Consider the following 7,882-nt stretch of genomic DNA (forward strand, 5'->3'; position numbering starts at 1 on the left):
CAATGGCGAGGCATCGCCTCCTCGTCGTGCTCCTCATCGGGATAGTTGCAGCCTCCGCCTTCAACCAAGCAGCTGCCGCTGGCCGAGGCCTTGCTGTCGTTGAGAAGTTTGCAGAGCTAGAGCCAAAGCCAGAGCCCAAACCAGAACCAATTCCCAAGCTTACGCCACACCCAGAGCCAGAGCCTTGCAAACCTGAACCAATGCCCAAACCCAAACCAAAACCCGAACAAAAGCCCGGACAGAAGCCCGAACCAGAACCCAAGCCCAAGCCAATGCCAAAACCAAAGCCCGAGCCCTGCTCCAAACCAAAGCCAGATCCTAAGCCCGAGCCGATGCCGAAACCCGAACCAAAGCCGGAGCCCAAGCCTAAACCTGAACCGAAACCGAAGCCGCCTCCGAAGTGCAAATCACCGGCAACACACAATTGATGGGATAATTATATATGACACTTGACGAAGGAGACCTGGAATGGAGCCACACTGTGTTATTGTTAGAATAAGTGGTGTAGTATTCTCTGTATTCACTTTCTTTTTATTGTTCCATGAGCGCGTGATGAGTATTAGAACTCTGTGATTATTATTTTCTTGTTGCTATATGTTCATCTACTTTGTATGTGACCAGACTCGTTGTTCTTTTGAGTATAAGTGCATGATTGTATTCATTCGCATGAATGAGCTATGTTGTCCAGTGGGCTGCAGTCTATTGTTGTTTTCTCTATGGGGTGCAGTCGATCTTTGTTATTTTCTCTGTCGTATTATGTGGTCTTTTTTAGGGTGGGTGGGTGGGGGGGTATACTCACACGCCAGGCATCGGCCTTGTTCTCTACCCTCCACCTATGAACTTATGTCCCGATTGAGTGTATTCTGAGTTCTAATCTTGCAGACCCTTCATTTGTTTCGGCATGTTGGCCCACCCCTGGACATGACCGGATCATCTTGGGTGTTTTTTCTTCAAAAACAAATTCATTAATGCAGAGTGCGTTGTCCAATTAGATGGTGGATGATGGATTTCGAACCAACGTCCGTTGTTTCAACGCAGGGCAAGTGCATTATGAGGGTGGATGCATGTTATATTGTCTAACAACATTCAAGTTTAATTATCTGTTACTAAAAAATAAATGAAAGAACATGCGGTGCCCCCATGTTTGGTTTTGGTAATTGATGACAATCTCTATGGACTAATGGTTGCCTTGAGTTATATTTGAAGGATTTGTCCATAGGCATTTCTTGAAGTCCATGTGTTGGTTTCAAGGAGTTTATGTGGTGACCAAGGTGTTATTAAGGAATTATCCAAAGATTGGTCATGTGAGAGTTGAGCTTATTGCAAGCATGTCTTGAAGAAGAAGATTGTGTGATCATTAATGTTTACCTTCAAGACATCATCCAAATGAAGAGAGTTGGAAAGAGTCAAGGTTGATTAAGACTAAGTCAAGAGTGAATCAAGTTGATCAACACACAAAGCGCACAGGATGTACCGAGGGATCAAGCGATCCCATGGTATGGTAAGCATTGTCAAGTACGCTTTGTGTACTAACCCATGGTCTTCGTGAGAGTTCTTTGTGGGGTTAGGTTGCGGTGTGCAAGTTCAAGTGAAGCGGGCAAGTTCAAGTAAAGCATCACGAAGAGATCAAATGCTTGAAGCCATTGTGGTGACAATGGACTTGTGAAGACGTGCGGAAGGGTGGCTCACCCATAGTGGAGTATGGGGGAGCAATCAACTAGTCTTCATCGAGCCAACGCAATTAAGAAAGGTGGTCCATCTTGAGGGAGTCAAGATCGTCATCATCTAGCTCAAGTGGACCATGTGCAAGGCAAAGGTTTGCTCTTGATAGGTTTTCTATTTTACCGGTCTCGTGATGGTAGTTGGGAGACCGGGTTATAGGATCGATTGCCGTACTATCAAGGGGGGCTGTCGATGAGTAGCTTGATCGTATCGTTCATAGAGAGCTCAAACCATTGCATCCTTACATCATCTTTGTTGGTTCTTGTTTGGTTCTTCTCTTTGTGAGTTTTGGAGCTTATGGTCATCTTGATGACAAGCTCGAGTTCATCGAAAACGGAGTTCACTCGCATCTTCTATGATGTTTTCGATGTTGGAGGTTATGCCGGTTCTTCTCGGTTGGAGGTTTCACTCCTCTATTTGTTGGCATACCTCCCCTGCCTCTTCTTACTATAACCAGTCGCTGTTTTGATGCTACTCGTCGTCTTGTATCCAACAAGCTTGAGTTTCCTCAATTCGGAGCTCATATGAAGAAGTTTTGGCAGTTCTGTTTTTCTCCCTGCGGTAGTACCGCTTGTAGCGTCAAGCGGTAGTACCGCTCAAGTACCGCTCCAGTACCGCTCTACTACCACCTCGATTTTGGGTCTGCTCTTTTCGTGTTGGGTTCAGCGGTAGTCGCGCGACAGTAAGGCACGGTAGTTCCGCCTATAAGCGGTAGTACCGCTCCGATCGAGCGGTAGTACCGCTACTGCACTACTGCCACCGTTCTCTACTCTGTCCTGCCTTCTTTTGTCCCGTGTTCTGCTCCTCCAGCGGTAGTACCGCTGGGGTGAGCGGTAGTACCGCTTATCGGTGGTACTACCGTCCCAAGGTTCTTGTTTTGTTGCTCCTTTTCTCTGCTTCTTCCACCCGAGCGGTAGTACCGCTCGTGTGCGGGCTGAGCACTTAACGGTTGGATTTTCCCCTTCCTATAAAAGGGGGTCTTCTTCCCCAATGAACCTTATCCTTTGAGCTCGTGTTCTTTCCCCATTGTTGACCTTCTTCGAGCTTGCTAACTCTCAATCCCTCCATGGATTCTTGCTAGTTTTTGAGGGAAAAGAGAGAGGAGATCTAGATCCACATTTCCACCAATCACTTTCTCCTCTATGTAAGGGGAACCCCTTGGATCTAGATCTTGGAGTTTTTGGTGTTCTCCTTCTTGTTCTTCCTCTCATTTTCCTCCCTAGCATTAGTTGCTTCGGTGGGATTTGAGAGAGAAGGACTTGGGCACTCCGTGTGCCCTTGCCATTGCATTTGGTGCATCGGTTTGAGTTCTCCACGGTGATACGTGGAAGTTACAAGTTGAGAAGCTTATTACTCTTGGGTGCTTGGTACCCTTGAGCTTATTCCTCTTGGGTGCTTGGGCGCCCTAGACGGTTGGTGGTGTTCGGAGCTCAATCATTGCGGTGCAAAGCTCCGGGCAAGCGTCGGGGTCTTCAATTAGGTTGTGGAGATCGCCCCGAGCAATTTGACGGGTACCGGTGACCGCCCCCAAGGGTTGCCAAAGTGTACGGGTTCGGTGACCGCCCCCAAGGGTTGCCATTTGTACGGGTTCGGTGACCGCCCTCAAGGGTCCCTTAGTGGAATCACGGCATCTTGCATTGTGCGAGGGCGTGAGGAAATTACGGTGGCCCTAGTGGCTTCTTGGGGAGCATTGTGCCTCCACACCGCTCCAAACGGAGATTAGCATCCGCAATGGTGTGAACTTCGGAATACATCGTCGTCTCCGCGTGCCTCGGTTATCTCTTACCCGAGCTCTTTACTTATGCAAGCCATATTGTTTCTTGTCATATATCTTGTTGTCACCTAGTAGTTTGTCTTGCTTAGCATAAGTTGTTGGTGCACATAGGTGAGCCTAGTTGTTGTAGGTTTTGTGCTTGACAAATTAACCGCTAGGTTTATTCCGCATTTGTTCAAGACTAAACCGTAATTATTTTAAAACGCCTATTCACCCCCCCCCCCCTCTAGGCGACATCCACGATCTTTCAATAAATAATTGAAATACTGAGGTGGAGAGCTTGCATGTGTTTCATGATGTGGAGGGCTTGCATATGGTGAAAAGTGAAAAGTTGATTGGTTGCATCTACTTGATTTTTTTAACATGGTACAGACGCAAGCGCTCATAAATGAACGCACACATGCATGCACACCCTACCCCTAGCATCTCCGAGAGACTGAGCTGCCATATCATCTTGAGATTTTATGAAGTCACCGTAGGCGCCTCGTAGTCGAGGGGAACATCTCCTCCCACTGGATGCGCATCGCCGGTAATCCTGAAATAAATCCGGACTTGAACCCTGGTGGACTGGGGATACCACTGTCCTTCTAACTATACAATCACAGGTTGGTTCGGGGTTGCATTTACCTGATGACGTGATTGACTTGCATGTGCATTAGTGAGACGACTTATTTTGATATCGAGGATATATGTGAAGATAGTTACACCCTGTTGGCCGAGATTACCAAGTAAAGGCACCATGAAAATTATTTTAACAGATTTTTCTTACTCATAGTGATTATTTTTTTTAAATGATGACTTATATGAACAATGATCATATCCTTTACAATAGAGGGGATAAAGAAATCAGGTGGCTTGTCATGCCACACCAGCGATTCACGCCCAAACATTAACTTCTCTCACACAATGAGATATAGTCACCTTGTCGAAAGCCTTATCAACCTCATGCAATCATCATTTGTAACCGCTCCGGACGCTTGATTCTTGGAAAAATTCTGAATAACTCGAACAATTTCCATAGAGTCACTTTCAGTTGCGATAGAAAAGATTCCCAGCTCCTCTACCAAGCGTAAGCCCAACAGGAGCGCAAGAGCTTCCATTGACGGTGCATCAAGCTATGTTGCTTGAATTCACACGTAGACTATATGAAACTCCCTATATGATCTCTTAGGATTGCCCCCCTCTCCCCTGCTCCCGAGTCCATATGATAAGACGCATTGATGATGTTCAATTTTATGCATCCAGCAGCAGGTCGACTCCAACTCTTTGCACACTCAGGCATTAGCTTCTTCTCGGGCAAACAATGTTCATCATGAATTTAAAAAATGTTCGAACATGTATAAAAATATATTCAATGTGTATTTGGAAACAGTTAAAATTTATTTGAAAAGGTTCAACATTTATGCATTTTTCTATTTCCTCATTTTGTAACGTTCAAAAATAATGTTCACGAACTTTAAAAAGGTTTAAAAGCGTGTGAATCCATGTTTTTTTTAAATTCATGAACATTATTTTAATGCATGAGTTATATAATCTATAAAAATATGAAGTTGGTTTTATTCCGAAACAAAGTACCTACTGGTTTTTAGCTGGCCAGCCGGTGAGCTAGAGAAGTGGCCGAGGAGAGCGAGTGCCCCAATAGGTGTACGTTCCACGCCAGCGCGGTAGTGCTTGGCGACGCCTGAAGAACCAGATAGGAGCTCCCCGTGAAATGATCAAAGGCCTTGAGATGGATATTTTCCTGGGCCGCCTCCTATTGAACTTCACTCTTTCCTTTGAAAGACAAAAGCACCCATAAGATGGTCAGCTATTTTTATTTTTATTTTGCGGAAAAAAAAAAGAAAACTGCATGATGAACTAGAAGTACAAAACTATGTGCTAGTTTCAAGTATGTGATGCTTGTTATCTAGAAGTACAAAACTACCATTCTCTCTAGTTGTTGTATATATTCCTACATCTATAGGGTTTTTTAAGAAGAAAAATATACTTTTTTTAGAATAAAAAATAGGAATATGTTGGTACCAAGACGATATCAATTACACCCCGGCATCTGCAAAAGCACAACGTCAAGAGTTATTCAAGAAATTGAAGCTGCACACAACGTAATTATTTTTTAAATAGAGAAAGGAAAAACAATAACAATAATTACCATTGTTATGGTGATTGGCGATTTTATGAGCCGTCCATCCACCCTGATCTAATGATGGGGAAATAGGAGTTACGTGGAGTTACAAAACTAAAATTACAGAAAATTACCCACCGTTACAAAATTGTATTGGGACCGGTTGATTTTTCCAAGGGTAAATCCGTCACACGATAGCTCGCGGTGCCCACATCGAACCCACGTATCTACCTAGCCGGCCACTCCGCCGCGGGGATTAGGGATCGCCACCGCATGGCTCAGCCATGGCCACGTCGCCGCCGTCCACCTCCGCCATGGCCGGCCTAGCGCCGCCGTCCACGTGCGCCATGACCGGCCTAGCGCCTCTGTCCACCTCCTCCGTGGCTGCCATAGCGCCGCTGTCCACCTCCCCCATGTCTGCCTCAGCGCCGCCGCCTGCCTCCACCGTGCTCAGCCCAGTGCCGTTGTTTACCTCGACCATGGCCCCCAGCAGCTCTTCCCATCACCAATCCATCCCCCTATCCCACCATTCCCATCGCCAGCAAGGTCCGCCAGAAGAGGCCGACATGAATCCCCAAGATCAAGATCCAAGAGGACTAGATGATTGCAGCGTCAGAGAAGAATTTGTAACAATCTACAATAAGGTAAACCCCCTCTTCCAATTAGCATAAAAGCTCCAAGTTCTCCCCTTTGTTCTCCAATTAGCATATTCTCTGGATGGTCTGCAGGTTCGAGTAGGAACACGAACACATCAATGAGGTCTTGTTTCATTAGGATGACAGAACACATAATCTGTACAAATAGGATGCAGTATTTTCATTTGCTGAGTTAATGAATAAGGTTTAGTTCATGTTATAGCAGAATGGCATGAATCATGATACTGATGTGCTTCCGTGGCAAACATAATTCTACAAAACTACATATGTGTACTAGATAACAGGAGATACAAGAGGAATATTACAAGTGTTGAAAATTAACAGTAACTAGTAGGCTACAGAGTTTATGTCACTAAATTCATAATTGCAGATCTAGCATAAAAATGATTAGTATAAGAAGTAATATTTTCTTCTCTTCATGTACTCAAAATGTAAAAGAAGTTATCACTAGAATTATCCGAAGAAAAAATATTCTAAATCAAAAGGAAATGGTTGAGTCTCCAAGGAAATAAGTGGTTAAAAGACAAGGAAATCATGTAGGTCGTAATCTACATTTCAAGTCATACCTAGAAATTAAGCAGTAGAACTGACTGATTGGAATCCTCTGAAACTAAATACACCCAGTTTGCTAGACACATTTAACCTGCTCACTTCATTCTGCTTACATTACTTCATCTCCTCTGGTCTCTGCATACTTTCCGATGAATTTCTAAAGCGGTCAGTACTGAAGTTGATCTACTATGAAGATTTTATATTTATGTCTCAAAATTTCTGGTGCCTCTCGCTTCATAAGAAAAGATTAAATCTCTCATATATTACGTGTTTATCTGGAAGCCGCTCCATTCTTTGTTATATACTTCTGTTTAACCCAGTATCACATTATATATGTACCGCTACTACTGTTTTCTAAATGCATTTACTTCGGCGTTCACAGAGTCTTTTGAGTATGCTTTTATTTCTGGAGGACGCATCCTGAGTGACTACTTAGTAAGTTTTTCTTTTGTTTTTCACGGAATTGATTACCACAATTAATCTCATAATTTCTGTGTTTTTTATTTTGCAGACCTAGACAGATACGAACGCACATCATTAGAGCCTAGGGAGAAGATCAAGGTATATGTGATAATTTATATTCCCTAGGAAAATATACAATGGGGCTCGAGTCAACATATCCTTACCTGGGAAGATATTTGGCGGAAGCTCCTAGCTGTGAGATATCTGTAACACTTGTGTCGCCTTATATTGAATATTTTCAGTCGACCGAACGTTTCAAAGATTTCACTAGTTGGTTTGCTGAATCTGGAAATGATATTTAGTTCTGATTGATGATAGGTTGGCATATATCTGTTTGTGTATCCGTCCACTTATTTTGCTTTTTTTAGGGCTACACTTGGTTTGCTATAGAAATTAGCTAATTATTCCTGTTGAGAATTTGATCACCTTTTCTCCATTGATCAAGTATCTTCTCGTGGAGGTGTGGATGAAGGACCCCTCCAATGTGCAAAAAATTGGCACATGGAGCTGCCGGAGCCAGACGGCCCAGCCCCATCGCCGACAGAAAAGCGCAGGATGGTGCATGGCGTCATCATCTATGTTGGATCAGTGGAG

General features: G+C 44.1%; 1 long non-coding RNA gene across 1 annotated transcript; it reads left to right on the forward strand.

Annotated features, from left to right (window-relative positions):
* The first annotated feature begins 5,826 nt into the window (after positions 1-5,826).
* On the forward strand, positions 5,827-7,615 carry LOC109779168 (uncharacterized). Its single transcript, XR_002236796.4, has 3 exons — positions 5,827-6,262; positions 7,209-7,261; positions 7,338-7,615. It is a non-coding gene; the product is annotated as an uncharacterized lncRNA (long non-coding RNA).
* The last annotated feature ends 267 nt before the right edge of the window (positions 7,616-7,882 follow it).

The sequence above is a fragment of the Aegilops tauschii genome, chromosome 5 (genome assembly GCF_002575655.3).
Source record: "Aegilops tauschii subsp. strangulata cultivar AL8/78 chromosome 5, Aet v6.0, whole genome shotgun sequence".
In the NCBI taxonomy this organism is placed as follows: domain Eukaryota; kingdom Viridiplantae; phylum Streptophyta; class Magnoliopsida; order Poales; family Poaceae; genus Aegilops; species Aegilops tauschii.